We start from the raw sequence: 23,297 nt of genomic DNA, 5'->3' as shown, positions 1-23,297 counted from the left end.
ATTGAATAGATAGTCTTTTGGCGATAGTTTAAACTGAACAAAATAGCGCCTAAATGGCCATGTAATTAGCTGCGTAGCGAAGTAAAAAACACGCTAGGAAGGACTTGGCTCAGAGGATTTCTTGAGAGTGTGATAGAACCACTCAAAAGCCGCGGATCACGTGGGCTAATCTCCTGCTGAAAGTCAACAAAAAGGAAATCATGGTTATAAACAGACTTGGAAGATGGGTACTCCCTATAGGTATCAGGGAAGAGCTACTTTAAATTTACTGTAGGATATGCAGAACCGACGCTTTGGGTCCGGTACGCAAACTTAATAAGGTATTCCAGCTCGTAGTAAAGATAAATCCGAATACGTTTGCTGAGCTTTCCGAAGCATACGTTGCGTATCCGAACTTTATAAATCTCCAGGCGGGCTTTGACCCATATAGATATTGTGACGAAAATCAGTTTGGAAAATTATGTGTGACGTCAATGTAAATCGTAGTAATGACAATTAGCCAGGACACCCAAATTGTATAACAATAGGGCGAATATTTAGTTAGGATAATTGTTAACAGATGACTTTGATGTCAGTAAGGAGATCTTGTCAAAGGCGCAAAGTGATTTGCTAGTAAAGTGTTTGCATGCCTTTCTGGAGTATTCCGCGGGGTATAAAAGGGCCGAAAGCTCGCCCAAGAAATTAGCCTAGTTCTAAAGTTGAAACAGATCGTGTCGGTCGAATTGCACCAGTTGAAGGAATTCTTCTAGAAATAATTGTGCAGTACGGTTGTATAAGTTAACGTAAAATGAACGCTCATATTGAAGTTATAGAAAGGGTTTTTGTCTAGTGCTACGCAATCCAGTGATACGAATCTACGTAAAGCAAATAACGTAACTAATGACAAGTCTACATAAAGCAAGAACGTAACAATTGGTGACAGCGTGGGATTGCGTTAACCAGGATGGTTAAATTAGAAGGCTTGAAAGTGGAGCAGCTGAAAAGGGAGCTGTTAGAATTGGCGCTCCCTACGACAGGAACTAAAGCAGAACTGCAGAAGAGACTCCGGGAAGCTTTGGAGTCGCGAGGTATTATTTTCGAGGAACGTGAATTCTAGTGTGAGCCTGCAACGTCTGTTGAGGGTCGCGAGGAAGTAGCTGGAACGACCGCGATAAACAACAACAAACAGCTCTAATGCAAGTTATCTCCAAAACACCAGAAAAATTATAAAAGAATTGACTAGGAAGCAACAAGAAGAATCTAGAAAGCAACAAGACCAATCTAGAAAGCAACTGGAAGAATTTACAAGGCGACAAGAGGAAAATGAAGCATGGCAAGACGAAAAAGGAAAAGAAAAGCAGGCAAAATTTATGAAAGAATTCAACTAACGGTTGGAAGAAATATTTAATGAAAAGGAGGTGAAGGAAGAACAAAAGGAAAGCGCTCAGGAAGTAGCCTGCCGAGAGAACGAAAAATCGCCAAATAAAGATACTCCAGAAGTAGCAGAATAGATAGCAGGAACCACAAAGCGATTGGGAGATTCCCCTGAAGAATCTCAGGAAAGAAAAGAGGGAACTGTAGTGTGTCAGGATGAAAAGCCGATATATCAGGAAATAAGTACACAAAAGGAAGTGATACAGCATGAGAACGCAAATGAGATTCCAAAGCGGTTGGAAAAGATGGCGCAAGAAGTTGAAAAACGGCAGGAGGAAGTTGACAAGTTGCAGTCCAGTCAGGATATTCGAAAATTAGAAGAAGTGATCAGTCATAAGATGACTAAAGAGGAGGAGCGAAACTGCCGAGAAGCAGGAGACTATGGAGAGGTCATAAGTGAAGGTGTAAAATGGCAGGAGTCCATGTGAGAAGGTATGAAATTTGTAAGCAGAGTGAGCATACCAGTGCCAAGGCGGAGGAGATGAGTATTCGAGGAGTGATATGTCGGCAGATGGAAAGTGTGAAGTGGCGAGAAGCGATTGACAAGAAGAACTTGAGACCGTTCACAACAAAGGTAGCAAGAGGCATATGCTGGACGACAAGGAATGTAACAACAGTTTACAACTCACTGAGTGACTTGCGAGTGTCATGATTGGAATAGAGGAAGGTACGTAACACGGAATTACAAAAAGCGTCGCAGGAAGTGGAAGGAATCAGAAGGATTGATAAATGGACACGGAAAAGGCAAGATTTTTGGGATAATCACTGTGCAGAAATTGATAAACAGAAGAAAATGGAAAAGTAATGACGATACACGAGTGAGTATCGTGGAGCGATCCAATAGTGTTTATCGTTTCAGTGCTACGGCAAAGAAAGAGATGACTTTCGAGCAAGTATGGCAAGGTTCTGGAAAAGTGGTAAAAGTAAAGGAAACAATTAATTTGAAAGAGCCAAACCAGAGGAAGCTGGAAAGATTTAACGGTCAAAAGACGGTTAGCTAAGATTTATGTGGCACAATCAGTAGAATCCTCTGCAAACGGGAAGATACGTGTTCAACGTTTTTGAAAATGAAGGTCGTACAAATGTGGATGATTGTGTTACGAGGGCAGCATTTTGGAGCATCAAGAAGAAATGACTAGGATCGAATTGCGGGAGATCATGTGAAGTATATGACTTTAAATTAAGAAAAGCACTAAGTATTGTTCCTTACACTGTAAATATTTTTATTTTCCTTCCGCATACACTTGTTTCGGAGACCACGTGCCTCCTTCCTCAGTGCTAGTATCTAGCTTGCAACGAATCTTGGCCAAAGAAGGCATCGAAGCGGTAGGATCAAGCAGGATTCACACGTTCAAAGGGCCATTAGGCAATGAAAAATACCCGAAAAAGGAAGAGGAAAAAAGCGGCATGTATAAGATTTCTTGCGAAGATTGCCCTTGTACATACGTAGGGCAAACCAAATGGCTAGTCAACACTCGGGTCAAGGAACATTTCAAAGAAGCTGAGCTAATAAAACGGGGCACGGCATATTGTAGAACATGACCAGACAATGGAGAAAGTAACGGTACTGAAAGAGGTCCACAAAATTGGACCCTTATGAGAGTTTCTTCATTAGAAAAGGGCCTCAGGAGCACCAGTTGAATCCAGATGTCGGTAACGCGCACTCATATCTGTATCCACTGATACCACAAAAGGAACATGTTAATTAACATATAATAAGACCCTGCCCCTAACTACAAGGATATTTTCGTCTGTGAAGGAAGTTCGTGGACGCGGATCGCGACTCCCATTCCGCGTCGTTCAGAAAAATGTATATGCCACTTGTACACGCGGATTTTGGAGTGACTTTCTGATGGTTTTACTTCTTCTCGCGTCAAATACTTTAGAATAATTCGTTACGCAACAAAAGTAGGAACGCCTTGCCCATTTATTGCTCTAATATAGAGGCGCTTACCACAACACAAGCGGGCCAGGGTGCAATAGAGAAACCGAAAGAAGATTTCATACCCAGGAACAGCTTTCACTTCTCAATAAAGGCTTGAACTTCGCCATAAGAGACCCCAAAGAGAACATCGTAATTGACATCGAGGCAGGAGTCAAATATACATCACAAGAAGAAAAAGCCGAAACCCAAGTAGAAATTAGGCGAGTACTGACTGAACCTATAAAAGAATTAAAAGATAAACTTAAACTTACTTAACAGCAGACAAAGGAAACGCAGTGATCATCATGGACAAAGGAGCATACGATGACTTAGTTCGCAAAAAATTAGAAGAAGGTAAATTTCACGTCATCAGGAAGGACCCTCTGCCAGACTCCGTTAAAACGTCAGTGGAAAAAGCTCTAACTGAATGCAGGCCCATTATTAAGAAAGCAGCCGAACTGAGAATGCCTAACCCATCTCTGCCTACAATCAAATGCCTCCCCAAAAAACATAAAGAAGGCAACGAGGTCAGAGGGCATAGCAGCAATTCACCGACCCAAAATATTGCGAAGTGGTTCTTGGAAGGAGTCAAAAGGTTAGGCCTTAAAATAGGAAAACAGGCAGTGGGAAACGACAGAGAAGCCATTGGCAGACTCAACGAGGCCGGGGGGATAAAAAGGGATGAAATTCTAGTATCCTTAGACGTAAAAGTGCTGTTGCCAAGCATATCGATGAAAGAAGCCCTATACTTGTCCGAAAAGTTGTCGTGATCCCTTCTTCGGACAAGTAGAGGGCTTACTTCATCCGGATGAAGGAAGAAGGCTAAACTGTATAAAAACTGGCCTTCACGTGCACAATAAATAAATGAACATATGTTTCCAAGGAAAATGCGTGTGATAGTTAAACTGACGGAGAGCTGGCCTAGGCGTGTCAGGAGTCGCCGAATCTCCCATCAACCTCAATCCCAGGTAGCATATAGGGCATACCTATTGATGTGTGAATATTCATGCACCTTCTTTTCAGACTATGCACGGCCACGTGTTTGTTCATCAGAATAGAAGATAAAAGAAGGAAAATCCTTACTGGGAAGGGGCTCGCAACCTCAGTACCGGCGTCTTTTGCGTGGAACTGGCGCGCGTCCGCCAACAGCCCTTGATCTCATTGCCGCGATGTTATATAACTTGGTTAATTTGGTATCAAGTGCTACACTTGATTTAGGCTTAGAAAAGGAAGTGTCCAAACGAAGACCGTCCTACCAAGAACACTAATAACGAGAGCGTAAAATGAGGAGTTAGAAGGAGATAGTTACCAACATAGGCGTTCTCGGTATCCAAGGCATTTATTAAACGGAATCATTAGGACCCTTTATAACAAGCCGATGGAGAAAGAAAGAGTTCTTAAGAAAAAGTCAAAAGCTGAAGCCTTAATGATGTCACAGGTTGTTAGTTCATTGGTCATTGGAGCCATCTAGGAAATCAGCAGGTGACCAAAAAAAGGTCAAAAGTTAAGAGGGAGTATCTGGGCAGAGGTAACTCATCAAACGTTGCCTCACCTCAGTCCTGGGAGCAGCGTGAACGAAGTAGTTGGTGGGAAATAATAGATGTCAGGAAGGTGAAAAACACGGACTCTAAGTTGGAATTTCCCTCTTGCCCTAAAAAACAATTAAAAGGGATAGAAATTTGTGGGCTAACAACCTGCAAATCTTAAAATTGAAACGTTTCGAAAACAGGGATCATGTCTCGAATCGATCCTGACCTTTCGCTCTCTCTCCAGCATACGTACTTGTTCCAACTTCAGCGTGAGTTTTAGTACCCTGGGGAGCACTAATCTCCCTCCCGTTGAACTATGTTGTGATATTCTGGCAAGTTTGCCGGAAGTAAGCGTAAATTCGTTGTCGGATTAGTCATAGCAGCCTTCCTTTGGCATGTCATCTTGTCCAGAGAACCGGTATCAGACAGAATACTAACTAACTAATTCCGCCCCAAGATGTGAGGCATCTCAACAGAACAGGAGAAGGATGGAATTGTAATGGACGACCTCATTGCTAAGGTAGATTCTGATAACATCTTCCTTCATCAAGTGCTGAGAAAACACGGTCTTGTCTATGGTAACCACAATGTTGACATGTTTCCGACTCTCTGCAGCTTCCACTGCCTCGTTATTGGTGCCGCATTGTTCCAGCACAGAGTCTGCCATACAGTCAATTGGGTCTCAACTAAACGGCAACATGTACATATTTAATTAGATCGACCACATCACAATCAGCAGTAGATTTAAGAGTTGTCTTCTGAATGTGCGAAACCAGAAAGGCGCTAGCATCGGCCTCGTGTACCGAATTTGCGTTTTCTCGCATGTGTGACTGTAATGGAAAAACTTCTGGTCGAATAGCAGACATCTTGGGCCACCGAGAAAGGCACTTACGCTCTTCTCTCCGGTGTAAATAAAGTTATTTGTCACGTCCCGAAGGAGCGTCATTAGGTCTGGCTGACTGCCGAGTAATGCAGGTCAAGGAGCATATGGAGCAGAAGGCTGTCATTACTAGTGCAATGCTGACGGAAACCTTGAGAAGTTGAACGCATTCATTCATTATTGTTAGCCAGCGAAGCGAAAGTTGCTACACATAATCAACTCGACTACGCCAATCACTTTTATTTGCACTCTGACCGTGTCATGGACCTTGGCGAAATGATTCAACTTTTGAGTAATAAGCTCCAAACCTCCGTTAACACTTATTCAGTTACCTATTGAGCGTGACCCCAGTGAGCAGATAAGGGCATACCTATCGATCTGTATAGACACGATCATGAATTTCGTTTTCAGACTGTGCATGAACTAATCTTCGCCTCTCTAAGGGGTTTACCAAAAGTGTATGAATAGATTTCATAAAACAACCTCCGGGGCAGCAATGGGCAACCCCATCTCACTGCTGCTATGCGAGGTATTTATGAAGAACCTGGAGAATGAACTTGAGGAAGTTGGGGCACTCGGGAGATTCTGGATCAGATACGTGGACGATGTATTAGCAACTATCAAAACAGAAGAAGCAGGAACAATCCTGGAGAAAGTTGACCAGACACACAGGAACATTGAATTCACCATAGAGATCGAAAAGAGATAGAGGAGATTACGTTCCTAGACTTAAAAATAATCCAGGAAAGAGGGGATTTTGAATTCGACATCTACAGGAAACCGACCCAGACACAACCAACCATCACATACACCTCAAACCACGATTTTCACCATAGGATGGCGACATACAACTTTATGACTCACAGGATTATCACAACACCGCTCAATGAGAGAAAAATAAATAAATGAACTATATCCTGGAAACAGCCAAGAAAAACGGATACTACAGAAAACTTATCGAAAATTGGATAAAAAAGAAACTACGCCAGGCCTCAAGACAGCAACTTTCAACACTCCCCGAAATACGTATTTGCAAATATTACCAAATATCTTCTGAGATAATCTTTCATTTTAAGACTTCGGGTAACCAACTACCTCCTAAATTAGAGCCTTCTGACTCTCCAGCAAAGGAGAGAGAGGCAAGAGGCTGACCCTCGTAGTTTCAGGTTTCATATGTTGGCCTTTCCTGTCATTTGTTTCGAATCTCTACTCTCCATAGATCCTTCAAAAAGGTACACCTTCTCGAGTGACATACTTTCTCCGTTTTTTACATTAGGGTCAATCGACTGATTGTCTGTAAACTGCCCAATCTATTAAGTCAATTCTAATTTCTGGTAAGAAGGACCAAAGCTAGCTCTCCCCTAATTCGTTGATATAATTTTCTTACTTATCGGGACAATGCTTTTTTTGTTCCGCTAATTTATCATTTTGAGCATAGGTTTCTGAGGCAAACTATTTTTTTTAAAGATGAATCCCTTATTATGTTCATGAGCTCCATTGCTAGGGGTTTTCTGAGTGTAATTACGCGGTATTTCCAGCGATTAATTATTTGAAATAATAAAAACTTGTTTTTTCTATTCGCTAGTGTTGATTTTTATTGTGCAAATACCGATATTTCGGGAACAACTTGTTCCCTTCATCAGTGCTAACAAGGGTCGTTCCAACATGTTACTCATATTATCTGAGTGTTTCTCCTGGTTCATTTGCATCTTCTAGTTTTTCTTCAGCCTTTGTCCCGTTCACAAGCGAGGTTGGCTCGCTTATAGTTCATTATCATCACAATTAATGCTGTGCAAACGATAAATCTACAGCAGCAAGACAAGCACAGAGACAAACACAAACATTCATAACCAGGACCACGGTGCGAAACCTAGTCCTGGTTCATTTAGGGGACCCAGTTTCTCCTAAACTCCAAGCATCAGATAGACTATAAATTTCAGATGATACTGTATAAAATAAAGGTCTCCCAGCTCCAGACCGGGGAATCTCCATTAAGATTCCGCCTGTTACTTGGGAGACTACATTCAATAGACTATGGGATCATCAGTTGGGATGTCAGACCTTCGCTTCCTCGTCGCTTTGCCACAGTTCAATTCACAACAGCAAAAACATCACGCGAATTCCTTCAAAGTTCTGCCGCTTTTAGAGATCGTGCCGCCTTTTTGCGAATTTCGCTCTCGATGTTGCGGAACGTGGAACGTTGTTGCTGCATTTATCAACTCACTCACTCGACGCCGTCCGTCACTCGATCGCTTGCCGGTCTGCGATCATTCACACAATTCGCCGACCGTCAAGATTAATTTCGCAATAGAAAGTCGCAAAGGAAAAAAAAAATAAAACGCGCGGAAATATAAACACTTTTGAGGTAATTATTAGCGGAGCACTGGACAGGAAGGTATTTAACCTGATTTCGGTTGGAGTAGAAGCCGGAAGCCTTCTGGGTTCGAAACCAAGACACAATCGTCTGGAAATCACTCTTTTAAAACTCTTCAGAACTAGGTTCAAAAAATTAGTTAAAATTTTTTTTTTCGAGACGGTTTGGAACACTTTGTCAGTGATAGCTGGACCACCCCTTCCGGCAGTCAGCCAACTAGACTAGCACCACCCTGGTCTAGTCTGTGGAAAAAATTCAAACACCACCGCGTGAGGAGCGCAATCTGTCCTCCCCAAACTTGGAATCCTCTTCACAATCCACCAGAAAACAATTTCTTCAGAAAAGCAGCGGCACGGAGCAACGGAAACTACACGTCCAATCGTTCTAAATACTCAAATGCAACTAAACAAAAATATATCGGAAATCCAACGACCAACAACGAAACCAGTTGCCGGATTCTCGTATGCGCGCGGTTACAAAAAAATTCACATTAAATGACGCCGTGAGTGCGATGGCGACGCATAGAAAACAAGCGTACAGTTGACTCGCTCAGGCTCGGCATTGGACCATTGTGTGAAACCATTCTACAAATTCCAAACTATTCCAATAAGAAACAAAATAGAGAAATTTCACAAGGAAATAACTGAACAGAACAGGACATGGCGACGTGACTGAGTATGTCCGTTACAAACTGGGAGGACGTGCGTGAGTATGCAACAATAGATTTTAGATTGAAGGAACAATTCAATAAATATTCAGAAGGAGTTTGATGCAGATTTAGATAGTTTGCACTCACATTAATATACATATTTACCGCTATTGTTGCATGGGTGCGGTTAGCGTCTGAAGAACATGGTGGAATTTTTGTTTGCCTTTTGTTGCAACAGTTAAGTTTGGCTTCCCTCGAATTCCTAACCAAGTAAATTTCACTTATAAATCCTCTAAATAATTCATTCATTGAATAAAAACAATTGAATAATAATAATTTTCTTAAATCTTTATTCCAGATGCATCGCCGCCATTTTGAAAAAGAAACGTAAAAGTCATTTAGAGCTATATGGCTATTTAGGATACAGTTTCAACTAACCATCTGTGAAAGAAGACAGACGCATACACGGAATATCCTGGAACTTCCAAAACCCTCTAAAACCTGTACTTGAAACTCCCAGACTTCCGTGATCGACATCCTCACACGTAATTCTCAACATCCGTACCAATTATAAACACTATTCTCATGGATCTGTATCACTGGATTGCATAGCATTCAACAAAAACCCGTTCAACAACTTCAATGGAAACGTTTCATTTCCCGCCTAATTACAGAACTTATTGCATAATTAATTATAGAACATTTGATTCAATTCGAGGTGTATTTATATCCGATGCATATCTTTCTGGCTGTAAACTTTGACTGAAACCAAGAGCTAACCCCAGGCGCTTTTATACTCCACAAAAAATTCCAGAAAGATATGCGAATACTTTGGCAGAAAACTACTTTGCTACTTTGACAGGATTTCCCTACTGTCATTCAAGTCATCTGTTATCAAGTATTTTAACCAAATATTCGCCCTGTAGTTATGCACTTTTGGTGTCCTAGCTAATTGTCATTACTCCAATTTAAATTTGCATCATGCATCGCGATTTACGTTACATCGTCTATCGCCTGATTTTCTAAATAGTACTCATCTCTCCAGGTGCTCTGATTTCATTCTCATTCGCTTTCGACCACTTTATTTTATCTGTTTAATGTTTAATTTTGATTGGGGTTTCAGCAATTTCTCTTTACCCAGCTGTGAATCGTTGAAAAACGCTAACTTCTTTTCGTGGGAATCAACAGGAGTGGTTCTTATGTCGAATTTCACCTTTCGGTTATTACTTCAAGGATGCAACCTCCGCCTGACCTTCTCTGGATTTTTTTCATTCTTATTCAAAGAGCGATAACATCACAATTCGGTGCATCTTCATGCTTCTATGTTTTTGGGGTTTTCACACATTGCTTACACGATCGTATCTACTCTGTAACCGACCATTCCCATCCAACCCAGTAGAACTGCTATTTGATCCTTTCGATAGTATTGATGTTACTCGAGTGCTCACCACTTGCTCTTTTGGGATACTCCAAATTGACATCCTTCATCCACGTTCTTGGCACTACTATCAGCGTTCGTGCTATTTCGCCAAAATCTGTACGAGCATCCATCCTTCAACCGCAAATACTGTCCATATCTGAGTTCTTCTGTCATGCCACTCTCCGTTGGTCTTCAACTCTGTTTCTTTAGGCTCATAAACTCTGCTTAACCTGAACTTTTAACGAGTTAATACCCTATCGTCCTCATTATTGTGTTTGCCAAACTATTAAATTTGATGTTCAAGATTCATATCAATAATTTCATTGATGAATGCAAAGTCCTGCCGGCCAACTGTTACGCGTATTCTGCAGGCAAATCTACGTCTGCTTGCATTTTTGTTGTACATCTCGATAGCTAAGGAAAGGGGTCAGCAGATTTTGGCTGTGGTAATGGATGTAAAGAATGCCTACGGGAAGGTGCATCTTGCGACTCTGTGCGACATAATGTCACGTTTCCCTTTTCCTGCTGAAATTGTTCTATCAATGTCAAAGATAATGTCCAATCGACGTCTTCAACTAGGCCTGGACAGCGTTCAAGTTGACAATAGCATCCCCAAGGATGCGTTTTAAGTCCAATGTTGTTCAACCTGTATACAGCATCCTTACACAATAAACGTTCTGATAGTATTGAAAACTTCCAGTATGCGGACGATTTTCTTATTTTGGCAACCGGAGACAATTGGAGTTCGGCCTCCAAATGTCTGCAAAAACAGGTTAATCTCTTTGTTGATGAATCCCATAGATTGGACCTACCAATCAACACAACCAAATCCTAATCTATATATTTTTTAAGAGAAGCAGGATCACACCCCTGTTCATCAACTTTAGTAATTACGCCCTTGCTCATGTCAAGTTATCATCAATCACCTTCTTAGGCAGGGAAATAATGGGGACTTGTTCGGCCAGAAATCGTTTGAACTCTATTATCCCGAAAACCTTAAAGGCTTTCAGGCTGACCAATTTTGCAACTGGTTTTTCTTGGAGTCACATAGCTCAGAAGGCCATCAATCTCTATAGATCGGCGATAAGGCCCATCTTAGAGTATGCAACTACGTCCACCATGAATCCCCCCAGATACTTTGAAAACAAGTCTAACTCTATATCTACCTGTATTTTGATAAGATGCCTGGGATTGACCAAAACCACCTCTTGCACCAGAATTTTTGTTTTGACTAAAGAACAGCCGCTCTGTTTCTAAAAGCCCCTCTTGCCGACCAAAGAACTTCTTAAACTAAAGGAGAGGAATCCCAAAACTTAGAATTTAGTAGTACGAAACCCAGATGCTGACAATAGTCTGCCCTCGATCTATAGGTCTTCCCGGAGCCTGGTTGACACGATAGTTCCCAATGAAGTGGCCGTCGTTTCAAATGGGGTTCAAATCATCTTGTCTTATGATTTGAGAGCAACCTGTGGCAGGGCCCACGGGACGGCTACTTGTGGTAGGTTGGCCGATGGCCTTAAATCTAGAAGTTTTCTGGTCCTGGCGTCGGTGGTTATTCCCGACAGGTCCCAGGTTTCCAATTGTTCTTGAATGTTAGTTCGGTTTTGGCAGCTGAACTTTTTGTTGTCTTCAGGTCATCAAAGTGGCTTTCAGGACGGGTGAGGAAATGGTTCCCATCGTTAAAAACTCTCTCCAAACTAGGAATTTACTCAAACAAACTTCGTGATCGCACTACTACTAGTGGGCAAAATACATGCCTTAGTTTTTGGCCATAAAAGATAGTGTATCTCTGGCAACATAGGGTAAGTGCCTGCAATCAGTCCTGATGGTGTACTTTGTGGGTAGTATCAGGCCCTTTTTGGACTATTAGTCAGTCAAGCCCAGGAGATAAACAAAATCAAATAACAACAACTAAACTCTGCTAACTCTGCCAAATTTCTCTAATCTTGCTGCACTCCATCGAATGTAAACTTTTTCGTTAATGTAATTTCAAATAGACGAACGTCAATCATTTATTTTCCTATTTTTGTCGTCTCTTTCTTCTACCATTTTTCCCCTTCTACCACTTTTCTTTATAGTATCCCTTGTTGAAGCCATTTTCTTATATTTCCTTTCTTCTATGTCCTTGCACATTGCGAACGCAAAATACTGGATCGTTTTGTTGGAGGAGGCAGCTCACATCCCTTCAAACTGAACCCCCTAGTGTGTCAACGGTTCGGCTTGATATTTGTCTGGGAAGTTTCTCTTAGTTCCTCCCTCTCGGTGGGTCAGATGATATAGATTTTTTCCAAGCATTCTAACAATGTCAAACCGAATGCCCACCATATCTTGTTGAAACATTTTGGTTTGAAACTTTGTGGTGCCACTAATCCCATAGTGTTTTGAATTCGTCCTCTTCGCGTTCCAATCTCCGTGCTTTGTAGGCGAGCCCATATAGTGCAGAAGCAGCTTTCAAAGACAATGTGCTCGAAACGGTCTGCAAAAAGTTACTCTTAGTTGAAATAATAGCCGCTAGCCTCGTTTCGGGACCACGAATGCCATCCACAAATTACTTGATTTTGCATCGCTCAATGCAGTCTGCATATTCTGCAGCATTCTGCCAGCCTTTCCAGTTCTGCTGCAAAGTCCTCCAGTTTTTGGCCGACTTTTTTATACCTACTTTTTAACTTCATTCGGAAGATTTGTTTCCTATACGCACTCCCGTATTTCCACTAAAACGTTGCCATGACGGCTAGCAATACAATTATTTCGTTCGTCTTCCGGAACTGTTTACAATATTTCTGTTGCTTCACCTTTCAGTGCCACTACTAATGCATGGAGGATTGCCGACACTCCAGTGGTTGGATCCAATCAAATATCTAGAATACGCTTCCATAGGAAAGCCAATTGAAACCATAGTGATCAGCAATCAACCCTCAATTTCAACAGCAGAATTTTTAAAATGCGCAAGTTCAAATAAATCGGTATATTCTCAGCAATATGCAGGACCAAGCATCCGCCTTCCCATCATGCAATATTACCAAACTCTAATCCAGAAACAGTAGATAAAGCAGAAGCAATGAATTCTGATCATAGCAAAAACCAGTACACCGTACAAGTATATGCGTGACAAGAAAAAATACCGACAAGAATCAAACCAGTATCCTCAAAAGAAGCAGGTCCAAGAGATTAGCTCAAAGAGTGCTCCAAAAATCCCCGGTAAAGACGTAGAGTTTAGTAACAACAATAACTACAGCTCAGCTGGTTCAATCAGCAATCAATAAGGACCCGAAGAAGGTAATAAACCAATATTTAAACCTCCACCCAACTACACCAGACAGTCGTGTGGAGCCACACGATAAACATCTTCAAAGAATTAACGAAACTGAGCCACAAAACCAGGGATGAAGCCAAATACTGCATCATTGACAACTGGCTAGACAGGTAGGTGATAAAATTTTGCACCTTTCAACTAAAAAGGTCTTAAGATTATAATAAAGGGCATTGACTTGGAGTGAATAATTCAAGATCTCAAAAAACAAGGCCCCGTAGTACATAATGTAATTAATCGCTTCAAAATACCCCAACCGCTATTCAAAGTGGGGTTTTCGCCTGAGTCCAGCAGTGCTGTGAAAGGGATAGCTTTTCCTGTCTACACCATTCGGTTCGCTCACAATAGAAAAGGAAGCGTTCAGGAACCACACAAACAGACCAATGTAAGCCAGAACTGACAAGAATTGAACCAAAGGAAATGCTACTGCCGTCCGCAGTTCGTGTGCATATTCTGCATCCAATCAAAAAATGTGACAAAAACGAAAGCGATCCATCCAAAAAAAGTTGCAGCAACTGTAACGCTCATTGCCATTATCGATCGCCCCAACCTCACCACCTCGTCAGTCACCCGGGAAAAAAAACATCCCAGACCTTACGCCAAAGCGGTCCGATATCACCTTCGAGACCTCTCTAACGATTCTTCAGGTCACGACACCCTCCAAGGCGCTCAGTCCGACAGCAACTTACAAAAAGTCACAATATCCAGATTCAAACGAACAATATTCAGCAGTTCACGGTCACCATGCTTGTTAAACAAACTGAAGTTCTGGGACAACTTATCCTAGAATGATTAATCAGAGAATCATACAATGGAATGCAAATGCCAGCATATGCTTCCAGCAAATCAACGTAATCCTAATAGTAACAACCCAACTCTATAGCAAAAATAATTATTTCAAAATCTTCTGGTTATTAATATTTTCAAAATAAATTGCAATTGCAAATTGCCGGCTATAATCCGGCACGAACCAACATCTTGTGAACACCACTGCATTCCCCCTCCCCTCTCGTTACATCCAAAAACAAACTATTTTTTACAACATCTGGACACAAACTCACGAACTATAAAACGAGCTGGAACAAGTATCCTTCAAAAATAACTCAGCTAATCCATAATATCTCAAAATAACGCCAAAACTCTCGAGTGTTCTTAGAGGACTCCTTAAAACAAAAAGAAAGGGTAAGGCACAATGTCAGAAACACCAAACCCCGAATAAAAAAAAATCTCTTAAAACCATTTACTGCAGAGACAAAATTCAAAATTTGGTTACCGGATTGAAACACCGAGACTACTCTACAAAATTCCATCTGAAAAAAGTCCCTAAAAAATTAAAAAAAAAAAAACATTGCCGATGTCACCCGAGTAGAGCATCAGAGGCTCGGATAGAAACTGGGTAATAAGTAATGAGGGCTAAGCAAAAGCCTGCACCCTCCATGTATTTAAACACGGCAATGCTGCAGACAACTGTTCCCAGTAGCTTCTCCTCTGTGCCCTTCTAGGCCATTGCTATTCCCTCACACTTCCCTCATTAACTGAAGAGCTAAACAAAATCAAAACCAAGAAAGTCCCACAACTCAATCTTATTACGGTAAAATACTGAAGGAGCTGACCAAAAGTTGTAAAAAGGATATTCTTCAACTCAATACTCCCAACGAATTACTATCCTAAAAGCTAGAGACATACCTCGATCAGGCAGCCTCTTACCTGTATTTTTCAAAATATTCAAGAGAATGGTCCTTAAGAAAATGCTCCCCTTCTTACTGTATAGTCATACAATTCCTGATTACCGATTCGACACCCTACTAATTTCTCTAGTATTCCTCATCAGATACACCCGGCACTGAAGAAGAGAACAAGTTGTTCCCGAAATATCGATTTTTGCTGAATAAAAAAATATTACTAGCGACGGAGACGGTGTTGAGTTTTAATTCCCAAAATAGATGCCTGCGTCGTTATTGTTTTTATTCATCACCTTCTAAGTTCTAAGTCCTGATCGAAGGATAGGTACCGAACGAAGAGGGGAAAAATAGATAGCAATAGATCCTGTGCTGCAAATCAGTAGATAATTTTCCGAAAGATTTATATTTACTGGGAAATCCTGGGCCTATTTACGACTGAGACTGCATTTTCCTTGAGTAAACTCGTATGAGCGTCACTTTGACCTTGCATCATGCTCGTACCTTGCAGTTGGCAGTCTTGGCACAAAAACGCTAGTGATCCACTTCGTATAAACACATTATAGAATGCGCTTTCAGTGAAGTTGAGGTCATTGCCAACTAACTTTATCTATTGCCAAATTTAGCCGGTCAAATTCCGCAAACAAATAGTGACCCTTCAAACTGTCGATTGGTACCCAAACCACCTCGATCGCAAGTCAAGCCGTCACAGAGGTATCTATTGAACCTCATACATATCGCCTCCCTAGAACATACTTGTGCCCTAACGAAGAAGCATCCAACTTATGGTCAGCTTCCAAATATGTCACAACATATGTCAAAATTACAATTAACTTGACGAACCTCTTGGTCAATGTGGTAAGCCGTCGTATATGTGACAAAAATCTAATCTATCTCAGAATGAGAAATTTAATTCTAACTTAAATTTCAGGTCTATAGAGTGAAAAGAGAACACTAGCTTTGGATCGAATTGAAATATCCTTGAAATACCAGTTGGGTAGATTTTCCAAAGAAAAGCTACCATATTCTTCAGAAATTCTGGAACGGCATTTATCAGCCCCACATTGGGCGCCAAATGAAATTTTTTTTATTTATTAGAGTTTCCAAAAAAATACCTTAACTCGGCTAACAAGGCGGTCTAAGGTGAACCAAATAGCAGCACAGCTTTGTAAATCATCGGCATACCGCTAATATCAAAACTCTTAGGAGACAATTAACATTATCCACACCAATTCTAATGAGGCTATCTTTAGATACTTTTGTCCAAACTCGTGTCAACTTTCCCTCATCAATTATTATGATATTATATATAGCTCCCTCGACGATTACCTACCTTCTGTCAACAGTCCTGACCCCAGGCTCCAATCGGCGCCACCTGCTGAGGCTAAAGTCTTGCCCATGAGTAAGCACCTGTCCACGGACAGCAAACAACCTTTGGGCAAACCGCATCCGGGCTAACCGCCTTCGGGCAAACTGCCTTCAGGCAAACCGCCTTCGGGCAAACCCCCACCGGGCAAAGCACAACCCAAGGGGAAAGGATCGTTTGAGAACCTGCGGCTAAGGCGAAGCCGAAGCGGCAGCGGTCCTCGGACAATCCTAACTCTTCGACACAAAAGGTAGCAAAGAGGACTCAGCCGCTAACGGCTAGGCCTTCATTTGCAGCCAAGGCTATCGAAGCCGATGGATGGGTCTTGTATGACGACTCTCATCCATCCGGTTACGGTACTGAGCAGTGCGAACAACTTAAAAGGAAGCTGTTAGGACTGCATCCTCGCAAGGCATTAAGCTTTGCTTTGAGTCGGTAGGTGTATACCGTAAAATGTTACGGCTAAACTTTGCGTCAACGATGTTTGAGAGGGTGCTCTCTGAGCTACCATTGTTGAAAGAGGACTTCCTCTGGCTTCCAGAAGAAGAGCAGAATGGTGCTGGGGTTCTGGAACAACTTGGTGTACAGAATAACTTCAACACTTACACCTGAATGCTGATAGGCAGCAAAACAGAAGAGAGAGCCGATAGGCCGGGAACTTTCGAAGTTAAGAAGGTTTGGGAAAAATCGGGCAACCGGCTCTACTGCGGACTAGGGACCGTCACGGTACATGTGTCGGCTCCTAAAACCTTTGAAGGAGATGTTTAGCCCTCGGCATCTTCATCTGAAACGTAGATGGGGTGCCACATTTCCCAACTAAATTTGGAGCAATGTAAAGCGACGACTGCACTTATCAACCTTCGAATCAATAGCTGCAAGACATTTATATACCTAATACAAGAACCATGGGTTGTTGGTGGGGTAGTCAGGGGCCTAAACTTCCAACATGCTGACCTGTTGTATGTCAGTGAAAACGATCGACTCCACTCATGCAAGGTAGTCTCAAAAGACTTCCAGGCTAATTTGGTTAACGACCTATGTGATGGCGACACCACATCGGCAAAACTAACCATAAAAAGTCAACAGGGAGATAAAGAGATACTATGGTGCTATCAGAGCTATCCAATATGCCAAAAGTAGAGGCATGGGGGTAATAGCAGGATCTGATGTCAACGCTCACCACAAATGCTGGGGAATATCTGAAGTGTAATTCAGCCGCTGGCTATTATCGCTATAAAGAGGCACAGAAGTCTCTAAAGTTGAGCATAAGATCGGCTAAACAATCTAACTAACTAACTAACTCTCTTGAGGCAACCTCAAAACTGGAGCAGATTCTGGTCAAAGAACGTAGCCAGAAACTGGGTTATTTACGGCATTCTTCATCATCAGATCCTCTTGTTGAAACCGTTCCTAACATCAATGACCACGATACCATTATCCTTGATCCTTGATATTCAACTTCCTTATACAGCCAGGTACACTAACTCGCGACTTCTTAACCAAATACTTAGGTCCAAAGTATGCCGAATCCTTTCTCCGAACGACTGTATATGTAAATGATTTAGTTAACAGCATGATTGGTCATCAAGTATGCAACGCACTCGCATTCTCGATTACCGACACCTCAATTCCCTGCCGAAAGACATTATCCAAGATATCCGAAACAGAAAACCTCTCCTAAGAAGATTCTTTAAAAATAGATACTCTCGGCAGTTGTCCTTTCAAATTCACTATCTCGATATTAAATCCACTATCTTGATATTAACTAGAGTTGATGGCATCGCTATACTTCCATCCGTGATAGAATCCTCACCTTATATATCAACCACCTTCATAACCGCCGGTCCGGCCTAGAACTCAACCTAAATATATACAAGGGCACAAAACCCTATTAAAATCGGTTTACTGTCTGTCTGTCTGCCCGTCACACGCATTTTTCTCGGAGACGATTGTAGCTATTGACACCAAAGGTGGGAACTGTGAACGCTCACGCATATAGTGAGTTACATCCTTTATGTCGAATTTAAGGGGGGGAGGGTCCCCATACATGCAAAAGGAGGGTGTACATTTTTTTTTCATCAAATATAGTCATGTGGGGTATCAAATAAAAGAGGGTATCAAATTAAAGGTCTCTTTTCGAAGCCGGTCTTAGTTTGGACATTTGTTGGAAAGGTGTGGACCGCGCGGGGTTGAAAATGATCATTTCTTTAACAGACCCATTCTCAGAAACTACCCAACCGAAAAATCTGAAAAAGTCAAGAGGCTGCCACTGTATGGTGCCTAGACCCTAAAATACCTTCTATACCGATAGCTGTTCAAATAAAGTTACCGATACCTGTTCAATAAAGTTATATTGCTAGAGTAATGAGCATCTCCCAAAGTTTAGTGAGTTTTGTGCTATTGCATGTTTTTCCGAATGCATTCTAGATGGTCTGTGCGACCTCTCAGTCAGGTACCATCTCCGCATATACTTGGTATTATAATGGTGGCTGCATCCATGTTTTCTCGCGAAAAAGCTGTAAGGGCAACTGTAACGTCTCAATTTTTTCAGCAGTTTTTTTCAAGTTTTCCTGATTTACTATCGTGTTTTGAAGAGATGTCGTCTGTGTCACATGGCTCATTTCCCATTCAACACTTTCACGCTGCATTCACTATGAACCTTCATTGGCATCACCATAATATCTTTGATCATGATCATCCGTATGAGGATGTTCTGCATCCTTATTCCCAGAGATGAATTATTTCGTTTGGAAGGAGGCTAAAAAGCTGCTCCTGCTTTGTCATTCTGCTCTATATAGTCCGAGTCTACCTTGAACAGCGAAGATTATTTCTGTCAGAGAAATCTATAAAGCACAGAGCTCCTCCTAAATAAATCTTTCGATAAGTTCAAGTCTACTATCAATCATATGATAGTAACCAGCTTTCTCACTAACCAAATACCGCGGTCATTGATTATCGATGCGACCTTTTCGAAGCGCAGATTTAAGGATGAGAGAATATTTTTGGCATTTCACTGGGATTAATATTTCACTGGCCAATATTTTTGCCATTTCACTTGATAATGGCGTATTCAAGTGTCTTCTAGGGTTCATTAAAGCCTCAAAAATTAAATATTAAACAAATCCCAATACGAAGGATTCTTTATTCATTAATGAATTATAATTATATTTTTCTTGGAATTGCACCTCGTCGACTCCGCACTTTCTCAGAATTTCCATTAAAGAATTTTGAAAACCTTTTTCGGAAAACTCATTTAGTATTGTGTTATCCAATCTACCTCCTAGCTTCTGCTATAGAATCACAAATAAATTTCTGCAAATATAAGTCAATTTTTTTCTACAGCAACCTATGGAAAAACTGTCGGAATATGGCCATCAATTGCACCATTTTTTCAATGACTTTAAAGCCGCCTATGATAGCATAGCCAGGGTAAAATTTTATATGGTCATGAGAGAATTCGGTATACCGGTGAAATTGATAAGACTGACTAGGCTGATCCTGACCATGTAGAAGGCCAGATAAAAGCAGCTGGATCACCCTCGAGACCATTCAACATCAATAAGGGTCTAAGACAAGGGGATGCGTCCCCTTTAACCTGGTCCTGGAGAAAGTAATTCGCGATGCAGATGTGAATGCGAGAGGCATCATCCTCATCAAGCCCACCCAACCACGCTGACGATAGTGACATTATATATAGTATATTCTACCTTCATCCAGATCGAGCGGGTGCCGCAAGAGCTCGGGCTGCACATTAATGAAGGCAAGACGAAGTACACGGTGGCAACAACCAAATAACCAACCAAAATGTTTAGTAATTGGCAGAAAAACCCCCATTAATTTCCTGCTAGAATCACGAAATTTTGCAGTAATGTAGGCTACAGCATAGAACATGACCCTACCAATTTTGTGAAAATCTCACTATTACTAACAAAGTTATATATATCAAAATTCAAGACTTTGAAAGTGGATATTCTCACATAATATATGCATATATTACGTGCTACATACTAATAGGACAAATACACACTCAAAACCACACCACACACACTTATAAAAGAAATTAACAAAACCTTTCATACCTGAAGCGCCCAGCTTCCGATTTCCCAACTTGTTTCAGAATTGGGGAGTTCTAAGTCCGCATCCAATTGATACCGGACCGGACCAAATGGAGACCAACTTGCTCCCACTCTTTATGGTCCACGGACTCCTCTTTTCGTGTTTAACACACAAGGTTCAACAAGTAAAACAGGGATGAAGACGGCTTTGGTTTCGTACCAGGGCAGAGGCGGCATTTTGCGAATTATAAAAGAGAGCGTATAACATCTGTGTGCCGCTTCGGTCACGCTGCTCCCAGGGCACAAGTGAGGCAGCATCTGATGAGTTGCCTCTGCGCTGGTACGAAACCGTAGCCGTCTTCGTCCCTCTTTTACTTTAATATACAAGGAACCCTGGAAAGTCTACCATCGCCTTCACAGTGCTGCCATGATATTCTGTCTCGAAATATTACTTTATCGCAGAAAATTCTCTGCAACTATTGGTCCTTTCCTGCCTTCTTGAATCAATCATTGCCTCTTAAAAGTTTCCATGAGCTGGAAACGTGTCACCATAAGATCAGAGCTCATACTGTACAACACAATGATCTTGCCAATCCTCATGTATTCCTCGGAGACTTGGGTTCTTAGTCAGAAGAATTGCGAACTCTTGGCCGTGTTCGAGAGAAGAATCCTACCAAGAATTTTTGGCCCCTTACATGAGCATGGACGGTTCCGTAGCATACATAACGACGATCTATGAGCGATACCATGACCGTCAGGTTGTGGATAAAATCCGGCTCAATAAGTTGCGGTGGGCGGGTCACTTAATCCGTATGGATGAGGATTATCCAGTCCGGAAAGTCTATAAGGGCAATATCTATGGTAGAAAAAGAAGACGAGGCACATCCTGCCTAAGATGGAGCGATCGCGTAGGCCAGGACGCCAGACAGCTTTTAGGGATATCGAATTGGTGAACCTTGGCGCAAAATCGGGATGTCTGGAGTTCCTTATTAAGACAGGCCTAAACCGGATACCGGTTGTTGCGCCGTTGGTGATGATGATGGGCTGGAAATGTGCTCAAAACGCTCCTATCGCCAAAAAAGAAATGAAAATCTACGGTAAAATCTTCGAGGGAATCATCCCAGCAACGAGGTTACTGGGATGGGTTGCCCTCTCAATCATCGCGTCAAACCGATATCTGGCTCGCAAGATACCTTTAATAGTCTTCTGCCTTAGAAACAGAAGAAAGGTTCTTAACTTCCTATGGCAATGCGGACTAATTCATAAGCTCAATAACATCCTAAGGATCTATCCACACATCGGCTAGCAAATATTTAGCTTTCAAGATACTCCTATTCATATATCAGTCCTGCTGGAATTCCAGAAGATTACTATCTTTTCGCATTGCCTGTTCTAAATTCCATGATGTGCTCCACAATGAGCTGCAAAAGGTTGATATGGTCAACCCAGGAGGAAAGCGTGAAATCATTCACTTCATTAAGGAATCTTCTCTGCTTCATTCTTTCACTATATTCACTATTCTGACCCAGAGGACAACAATGATGTAATTGAAATTCTCAATACTAAATAAAAAAAAATAAAAGATAGGTCAACATTGAACATAAACACAGAAGACATCCTCATTTTTATGATAGACTCCAGGCATCCTTACCCACAATCAAAAACTACATTCCAAGTGATCCCATCCAAAAGCAAACGTTCAAATATCTAAAATTGATTCCATAACCGAATTTCGTCACAGAAACGTTCCATTTTCGCCAAGTTGTCCCACTGCACTGATAAAAAGGAGCACCTGAAAAATACCTTTCTACACTCGAATCTGGCAAGCGGCGGATCAAAGTCAAGATCTTTTGAAGATTCACCGCGTACTCGGCATCGCCGTCATCAGTAATCGGCATCGATGCAATAAAAATGCAATCAGGGAATGAGGCGATAGTGCAGGCAGGGGCTGGAGGGAAGGATCAGAACAAAGATATGTTACAACCATGGACCAGGCAGCATTCAGTGTTCAGAGGAGTCGTGGTGCAGCATCTTCAGAGTCAACCGGATAAACAACTTTTGCGATCTTTGCTTGGTAGTTTCTTGTAGCAGCGTCTTTCCTCCGCTTGTTGCTAGTTTGATTCAATAGTTGGCTCATTGAGGGTGATTCGTTTTTGGCGATTTAAATGTAGGGTAAACCGAGGTTAATAGAATGTTATTCGATCATCTGAGTTCATAACACGCTTGTTATTATAAAGTATCTGCATCTGAATCAGGTGTTTCAAAAAAATGTAAAACAGCTACATAGACCGCAGCAAGTACTGGGTGATCATCACAACTAACTAATTTTTGTTTAGGGATTGAGGAATCCTCAGTCCGCATCGACTTGACGTCGAACCGGACCAAATGGAGAGCAACTTACTCCCTCCTCTCTTTATGATCCATGGACTCCTCTTTTTGGATATAAAACCCAAAGTTCAAAAATTAAAAGAAGGACCAAGACGGCTGCGGTTTTGTACCAGGGCAGAGGCAACTCATCAGGTCCTGCCTCACCTCTAGCATAGGAGCAGCGTGACAGAAGCGGCTCGCATTTTTTGATAATCATCATCATCAACGGCACAACAAACGCCTGCCTTAATAACGAACTCCAGACATCCCGGTTTTGCGTCGAGATCCATCAATTTGATATCCCTAGAAGCTGTCTGGCGTCCTGGCCCAC

General features: G+C 41.7%; 1 protein-coding gene across 1 annotated transcript in view; it reads right to left on the bottom strand.

Moving 5' to 3' along the window:
* LOC119646177 (protein Wnt-1-like) overlaps positions 1-8,510 on the bottom strand; it is a 348,364-nt gene extending 339,854 nt beyond the window's left edge. The window contains exon 1 of the mRNA XM_038046560.1: positions 7,808-8,510. The gene's annotated coding sequence lies outside the window, so the exon portion shown is untranslated. The remainder of the gene's footprint in view (positions 1-7,807) is intronic.
* Positions 8,511-23,297: the final 14,787 nt, after the last annotated feature.

This window comes from Hermetia illucens, chromosome 1, assembly GCF_905115235.1.
Source record: "Hermetia illucens chromosome 1, iHerIll2.2.curated.20191125, whole genome shotgun sequence".
NCBI lineage: Eukaryota > Metazoa > Arthropoda > Insecta > Diptera > Stratiomyidae > Hermetia > Hermetia illucens.
The sequence above is the reverse complement of the archived record's forward strand: the minus strand, read 5'-3'. Positions and strand labels throughout refer to the sequence as shown.